The following is a 7,950-nucleotide window of genomic DNA, read 5'->3' as shown; positions in this document are numbered from 1 at the left end:
CGTAGAAACTATTTCCTACACTTTGTCGGACCTCTTCATCGGCTGCTGGGTCCTCTGCGACGTGTTTTTGCAGTGCAAACGTAGCACAGCATGGGCTGCATGTGGTTCCGAAAGGGAGGACTTCCCATTGATAGATGGCTGGTTGCTCGTCCCCGATCCTCTCTCTCCATAGGAACCGCAGCAGGGGCTTGTCCTCCTCCACTAGTCTCACCTGCAGGAACATCCCTTTGATGTCGCCGCTGATGGCCACCTTGTCTTGGCGGAAACGTAGTAACACGCCTAGTAGAGAGGGGCCGAGTGTTGGGCCGGGCAAGAGCTCTTTATTCAGATTTTGTGATCCGATCTGGTAGCTGCAGTTGAACACAATACGATCCTTGCCGTTGTGGTGGACTTTGTGGTGCGGCACGTACCATGATTCGGTCGTCTGATCGGCCTCTTTAATGTCAATTTTCTTTATGTGTCCCGCTGTGATTAGCTTGTTAATCTCAGCGCGGTACACAGTCTCTTGAGCGGGGTCTCTGGCTAGGCGCCGCTCTGTGTTCAATAGATACCGCTCCGTCGCTTCTTTTGGGGCGTGGAAGGTAGGCATACCCTCTCGCCTCAGGAGTGGAGTTGCGTATCTCATCACTCCGTTGACTTTGGCTCTCTTTGTCCCCTGCTCGAGGAGGGCTATAGCGTAAATGTCTTCCTTGGAACGAATGTCTTTCTTTTCGTTCTTAAAGGGCATTGTCTCTAGTGTCCATAGCCTCTCGACATGCTGTAGGAGGGTGGTGTCTTCTTCTGTCACTCTGGAGTGGAGGCAGCTAGTGGCTGCTGTTCGGTTAAGAGACTTAGCGAGGGGGCCTTGTAGTGTCCATCCTAGGCGGGTCTCGACTGCTGCAGGACAGCCTCTGGGCCCTGTGTGGACCCGGTCCATCGGGACGATGAGGTCTGCATGGTCGGAGCCTATCAGCAGGGTCGGGGTGGCACCGTCTATGAGCGGTATAGGTAGTTGGCGCAGGTGCACATATTTATCCATCAGCTTGGCGATGGGGTAGGTGTACTGCGACAGGCCTATTTCTTGGCTGGTGAAAGCGTTAGTAATCCTATACCGTCTCTCTGGCTGCCCGCTTGCTGCGATAGTGAAGGAGACATTTTCGCCCTTTATCGTCTTTAGATCTCTTCTTATTGTCCGAATCGTCATCTGGTTTTCGCTCCCCCGCAGCCCCAGCTGGGCCGCAGCGGACGCGAGGAGAAGGGTCTTCTCTGACCCGTCGTCAATGACGGCGTAAGTGTCCATGACCTTGTCTTGGTAACTCAATGTTACGCGGACCACCTTTAAGAGCACCCGGGCGCCCCCGCTGCTGGCGGGGTCAATGTACATAACACTTGCCTTTGTGCTGCTTGAGGGTGCAGGCTTTCTTCTGTTACTGTCGTGTAGGACGTCTAAGTGGGCTCCGTCACACCGACTACACCTCTTCTTTAAGCGGCAATCGGCTGCCATGTGACTGCGCGCACATCGGTAACAGCGTCGGTTGGACTTTATCCATTGACTCACCTGGTCGGCGGTCATCTTCTTGAACGTGTCACATTGTGACAGCCAGTGTTCCTTTTCGCAGTACGGGCACACCATCTTCCACTTCTCTTTCATCGAGGGGGTACTGTGGTTCTTGCTGCTCGGTACTGATTCTGATTGGTGCATGACGGTCACCAATCTGCGGCCATCGTTTGCTCTCCTAGGTCCCTCTCTGGAGCTTGGTGTGCTCCGCATGAACGTATCCAACCGTAGGCTGTTGACTTCTCTCGCCAGGAAGTCGGCTAGGTCTAGGAGGGATGGCTCGGGACCGTTAGGATCACGGTGGTCTCTTTGCCGCCTGAAGCGCTCTTGTCGGGCGGGCGGAAGCTTCTCTAAAATCCTCTCGACATTAGAGTTCGCGTACAGTTCGTGCATACCCTTTTCTCTTTGCGCCCCCAGCATCCCTACCAGGGATTGTACCTTGATAGACAGGTCATCTAGTGAGCGATTGTCTGTGGCTGGGGGTAGGCGGTCAATATGCCTTATCTCTTGTATTACGTAGTCCCATATGCGTCCATATCTTTGGTCGAGTGCTGCTAGAGCCGCAGTGTATGGGGTAGTAGAGGTGGCATAGGCCAGCGCTATATTGTGCGCTCGGGGCACCTTGAGGTGCTTCAGTAGGATAGCATATTTGTACTGTTCATCAGCTACATCGGACATCATTGTCTCTAAGCACATTCGTAGCTCTGTGTACTGTGCTCTGTTCTCGTGTGTGAAGTCCGGGAACGTCGGTGTGCCAATGTATGATGCCATGGATGGCTGGCACATCGGTGAGCGTTGGAAGAGAGGCCTCCTAGGCGAGTCTCCTCTTACGCCTCTTGGTGGGCTGGTACCTGCTGGATACCATGGCCCGCGTATCCAGGTGCTGTTCCTCTGGGCTGGTCGTGCGTCAAGCTCACCCGTGAGTTGAGTCGGGGGTCTGTAGCGCAGAGCCGCGGGGGTAAAGCCTGGGCTGTACTGGACCTCCTGGTCCTGTGGAGTACTGTGCTGCTGTTGGGCTTGACTCTCCTCCTCTCCCTCTTCTTCTTCCTCTGGCAGGTCCTCTAGATCCTGTAGTCGTCTATTTAGCCTCTCCGCGGTGTAGACCGTTTCTTCCTTGTAGCTGGGTCTCACTTGGACCGGTCGGGGAAGGGGTTCGGAGGGGGGTATAGGCTCTCTCTGGTGGTCGGGCTCAGGGTCGCTTGATCGGGTAGGGGAGGGTGCCCTTGACCCTTGTCTTGACGAGGCCCTGGAGCCCCGTGCGGAGGGAGGGGGTGTTGCCCTGGTAATCAGCTGCTCCATTATCTGCGCTTGTAATCGGTCGCGCTCGGCTTCGCGCTTGGTGAGAGCGAGGTCGCGCTCTGCTTCTCTTTGGGCACCGGCAGCGGCGCGCTGGGCTTCGGCGCGCTGGGCTTCGGCCCGGTCCCTTCCCATATTCTCTTCCGTCTGAAGGCGTCTAATCTCTAGACGTATACGATCTTCGTCGCTCCGTTGCTGCGCTTGAAGGCGTTCTCTTTCCATGGAAGAATGTTCGCGCTCGCTAAGCGTCTGTGCTTGGAGTCGATCGCGCTCTGTTGAGGCTGCCAGGCTGGCGAGGAAGGCCTGTGCCAGCATCTTGTCCGCCTCGCTGGGGGAAGACGCTGGTTGAGGTGATCCGCCCCTGGTAGTACTCGTTGGAGATCAGTTCTCTTGTGGCGAGTCGAGGAGATCCATCTCCGGGGTGCTCGCCTCTTCTTGTATTGGGTCGAGTTCCATCCCTGGAGGGCTGTCTTTATCCTGGAGCTCTCCGGGGACTACTTCTTCGGTCTTGGCGGGGGGTAGAGTCATGTCAGGTCCCTCCTGGTCCCCACCGTGAGCTTGGTCAGTTACGTTAGAACCCACTAGGGCCTCTACTGGCGGGGTAGCCTGGTCGATAGGGTCGGACATAATTTTACTATCTACTTTTTCCGCGTTTACCGTCTGTAGAAAGCTAGGTAGTATATTGGAAACGTAATCCTGAGGTGTCTGCCGTCTACGCTGCGGGCAATCTATTTTAGGAGAACTGTTTTGTGGAGTGTTCATCATTGGCCATGTCAATATTAATACCACTATATTAATATTACGCTAGTTACCCTCCGGCTCGAAGGACCAATTGTAACTGAGGGGTACAATTCCCTGACTGTATTGATAAGTATGGTATCATTAAACCACTACCGTCTTATGTACTTTAATTACTGGCCATACAGTACATGATATATATAATGATGAACACTTCCCCACAATGAATCGGTTCCACACAAAGTTGTAATTAAGTATTTATTGCAGCAAAAGGTACATAATATACTTTCTTTACTTCACTTTGAATGCGCTTATAAGGCAAAGGAATGTGCGTAGGCAAATCAATAACGAATGTCCATTCTCTGGTTACGCAGGAGGTAATCATACAACCTGAATCTTAGGGAATTATATCTATGGTACACTAGTAATATATAGCGGGAGATACTGGAAGGGTCCCCCCGGTTGTAAGCCAGCAAGGGTAGAGGATCTGTCGGTAATAGAGTCTGGGTCAACGATGATAAGGAGACTCCGAGTACGGGAGACGGTGCAATAAGATCTTGATCCACAGATGAATACAGCTGTTCTCCGTAGCCTGTAGCTCCACAGGGAAGAAAGCTAGCCTGCCTCAGGCTCTCTGAGGCGCAGACTCGACGTGGCTCCTCACAGGGTAAATCCCACACACATGTGGGCGTCGGCGATTCTCCGCTCCATTAATTACAGGACCAAAAGCAAATATAATCCAGCCGAAAAGGGCTATGCAGTCGTCGGGTAGATAATCCAGTGTACATGTCCACGCGGTCCTCGTCTAGGGCTCCTCGGGTGAAAGCGCCATGAAAGCAGCCCAGCCTGGATAAGCACTCTAGCTGATACGAGGAAAACGTTGGTGATGCTGGTCACTGTAGAACTTTAGCCGCACGATACACTATACACAAATAGACTATTACTGACTTAATAGAAATATGGCGCACTCGACGGTATAGCGCCAAACTCTGACACTTCAGTTATTAATTCGCACGCGGCCTCAATGCTCTATTTGGGGCCAAACAGGCCATACTTCACCGCACGTAGTATCGTGGGTGAGGCTTCAACTTATTGGGTAACAACACTTCTGTATTCACCTGCGCAGTATTTATACGCTTGATGAATAAACTAGTACCAGCTTTACTCCTGTCTCATATCCTTGCGCAGTACCATTCTTGTCCAGGCATGTCCCCGGCGGTGACTTTGAACCTGACTTTGGAGGCATGGCCTTGGCGCCTGTGGACCGCTGTCCAATAGGAGAATGAAATATTATGGTCTGTACTAGGCTAAAGGGATATTCTGTGTATATGTACAAGGAATATACAAGGGATATCAAACGATATACAAATATTATGCAATATATATCAATCAATAAATATATATATTCGGTTTAATCTGATCCTTTGTAACAAAACGATATACAAATATTATGCAATATATATCAATCAATAAATATATATATTCGGTTTAATCTGATCCTTTGTAACAGCGCCCCTAGTGGCGAAGCACCCACCGGCCGCCACTGCCTTAACCTCTGTTTATAAACCTAACTCTTACCTTAACCTCAGTTTATAAACCTAACTCTTACCTTAACCTCAGTTTATAAACCTAACTCTTACCTTAACCTCAGTTTATAAACCTAACTCTTACCTTAACCTCTGTTTATAAACCTAACTCTTACCTTAACCTCAGTTTATAAACCTAACTCTTACCTTAACCTCAGTTTATAAACCTAACTCTTACCTTAACCTCTGTTTATAAACCTAACTCTTACCTTAACCTCAGTTTATAAACCTAACTCTTACCTTAACCTCTGTTTATAAACCTAACTCTTACCTTAACCTCAGTTTATAAACCTAACTCTTACCTTAACCTCTGTTTATAAACCTAACTCTTACCTTAACCTCTGTTTATAAACCTAACTTTTACCTTAACCTCAGTTTATAAACCTAACTCTTACCTTAACCTCTGTTTATAAACCTAACTCTTACCTTAACCTCAGTTTATAAACCTAACTCTTACCTTAACCTCTGTTTATAAACCTAACTCTTACCTTAACCTCTGTTTATAAACCTAACTCTTACCTTAACCTCAGTTTATAAACCTAACTCTTACCTTAACTACACAACCTAATGCATCTTAACATGAACAGGAAACACATCTTTAGGCCATCCTATATAACAAAATAAGAACAAAATAAATAGGCCTAACAATAATAGCCAACACAACTAGGCTACACTCATTCACTAACTGAGTTACAGTGAAGGCAAATGTAGGGTCTGGGCACTCCAACTAAGCAGAGCTTGTGTGCCCACTGGTTGCACATCCAACACTTCTCCCATACCTCCCCTGAACGGCTGTGGGAGACCGTTTCCATACAAACCAAACAAGAACAATCATCTTCATCTGATGAAGACTCCTCCTGTCTCTTTCTTTTCTGTTTCTTCTTCTTGCTGGCTGCCTTTTCCAGCTGGGGTGGATTACACTGGGTGTACTAGGCTTGGCAGGTGGTCTAGGCTGGGATGTACTAGGCTTGGCAGGTGGTCTAGGCTGGGATGTACTAGGCTTGGCAGGTGGTCTAGGCTGGGATGTACTAGGCTTGGCAGGTGGTCTAGGCTGGGATGTACTAGGCTTGGCAGGTGGTCTAGGCTGGGATGTACTGGGTCGTTTTGACGTTGATACCTTTTTGTTCCTGCTCTATTCTCTCCTTCGCTGGGGTGTCAGTGAGGAGACTGCTTCACATTCTTTTTAGTTTTTGGGCTACTTTCCTGGCTGCAGCCTTTGGACAAGGCCTCAGCTCTTGTGGAGTCACTGGTGGTCTCTGTCCAGATCTAGTGGATGGCTCTGGGGGAGGAGTGGTGGGTTGGCTGGGGACCTGGGGTGCCCTGTCCTCAGCTCATCCATCACCTCCTCCAAGTCGGTGAAGAAACGGCCCACGTCGTGCCCATTAAAAGTACTGGCACATGCTTGTCACATGTGACGACCAACCCCAAAGGAAATGTGACGACCAACCCCAAATGGAATGTCTTGCAACTTGAAACTTGAACTACTAGGAGTGGGAATCACCAGAGGCCTCACGATACGATATTATCACGATACTTAAGTCACGATACGATAGTATTGCGATTCAAAATATATTGCGATATGCTGAGTATTGCGATATTAATATTGCGATATATTGCGATTTATTACCTTTTGGTCTGTAGTGTGGTAGTGAAAGGTTAACCTTCTTGTAGTGTGGTTGTGAAAGGGTTAACTAGGCAGAAATTGACCAATAAAAAAGGAAAGACCAATTCGTTTAAATAGCATTCTTAAAGGGGCAGTTCAGTAGAAATCCTAAATGAAGCTGCTCACAAGTGGATCATCTTGAGTTACCGGGTCATGATTTCTGGAAAAGCTTTTTCCAGCTTTTGAGTTTTTTCAAATGTATTTTCTTTGGTGATTTGAGCGCAACACAAACCAACTCCATTTTATTAGAGTGAATGCAGACACTCTACAGCAGGTATCTCTACAGCAGGTATCTCTACAGCAGGTATCTCTACAGCAGATATCAGCAGATATCTCTACAGCAGATATCTCTACAGCATGTATCTAATCTAGAGCAGGTATCTCTACAGCAGGTATCTCATCATTTTTATTTGTATTATTTTGAGTGAACTGCCCCTTTAACACATTCAGTGGCGTTCACGAGAATTCTCGTTTCTGGGTCTTTTTTTCTATTTTAATACCCTATTCAATCTCAGGGAGCTGTGTGTTGCCTGAAAAATGCATACTGGGAATCCGAAGGTGCAGTACCGGCCGCATCCTACCAGGCGGCGGTATCGAGCACCATTTGAAACGTTGAGTCTTATGCTGTGCGTCGATTAATTAGGTCCGGGCGGACTTTTCTTGTACAAGTGTAGCGGTTCTAATGCTCGGATTGAGAAGAAACTATTACTCCCGTGGTGGATTCTGTGTTGGATTATGTTGGCGAAACGATGGACATCAATACCTGGAATGGCGATCAGATAATTGGAATATTCTTTTCGGGGTACATCCTAGTCAAGGTAAGGGCTGCTATGGTATCAATCTTGCGTTGATCCAATAATGTTTTCATTGCGATCCGAGCGTATGTGTGTAACGCTACTCCATAACGTATTCCGTTGGTGATGATCAAAGCATCGGAAAACGACCCCCCCCCCCCACCCTTTCATGCATTCATGATGGAACATAATACCGATCATATGCATTTGATTTTTTAATTGTAGCGTGTAGAAGAAACCCAGTGTCAAATCACTATAGTATTGTATCCATAGCTATAATATAGAATATAGTTATAGCTCTACAAACAAGGTGACGGACTACATTGGTTTAATGGG

This window comes from Notolepis coatsorum, assembly GCF_963971535.1.
Source record: "Notolepis coatsorum genome assembly, chromosome: 5".
Classification (NCBI taxonomy): domain Eukaryota; kingdom Metazoa; phylum Chordata; class Actinopteri; order Aulopiformes; family Paralepididae; genus Notolepis; species Notolepis coatsorum.
Note: the sequence above shows the minus strand (reverse complement) of the source record.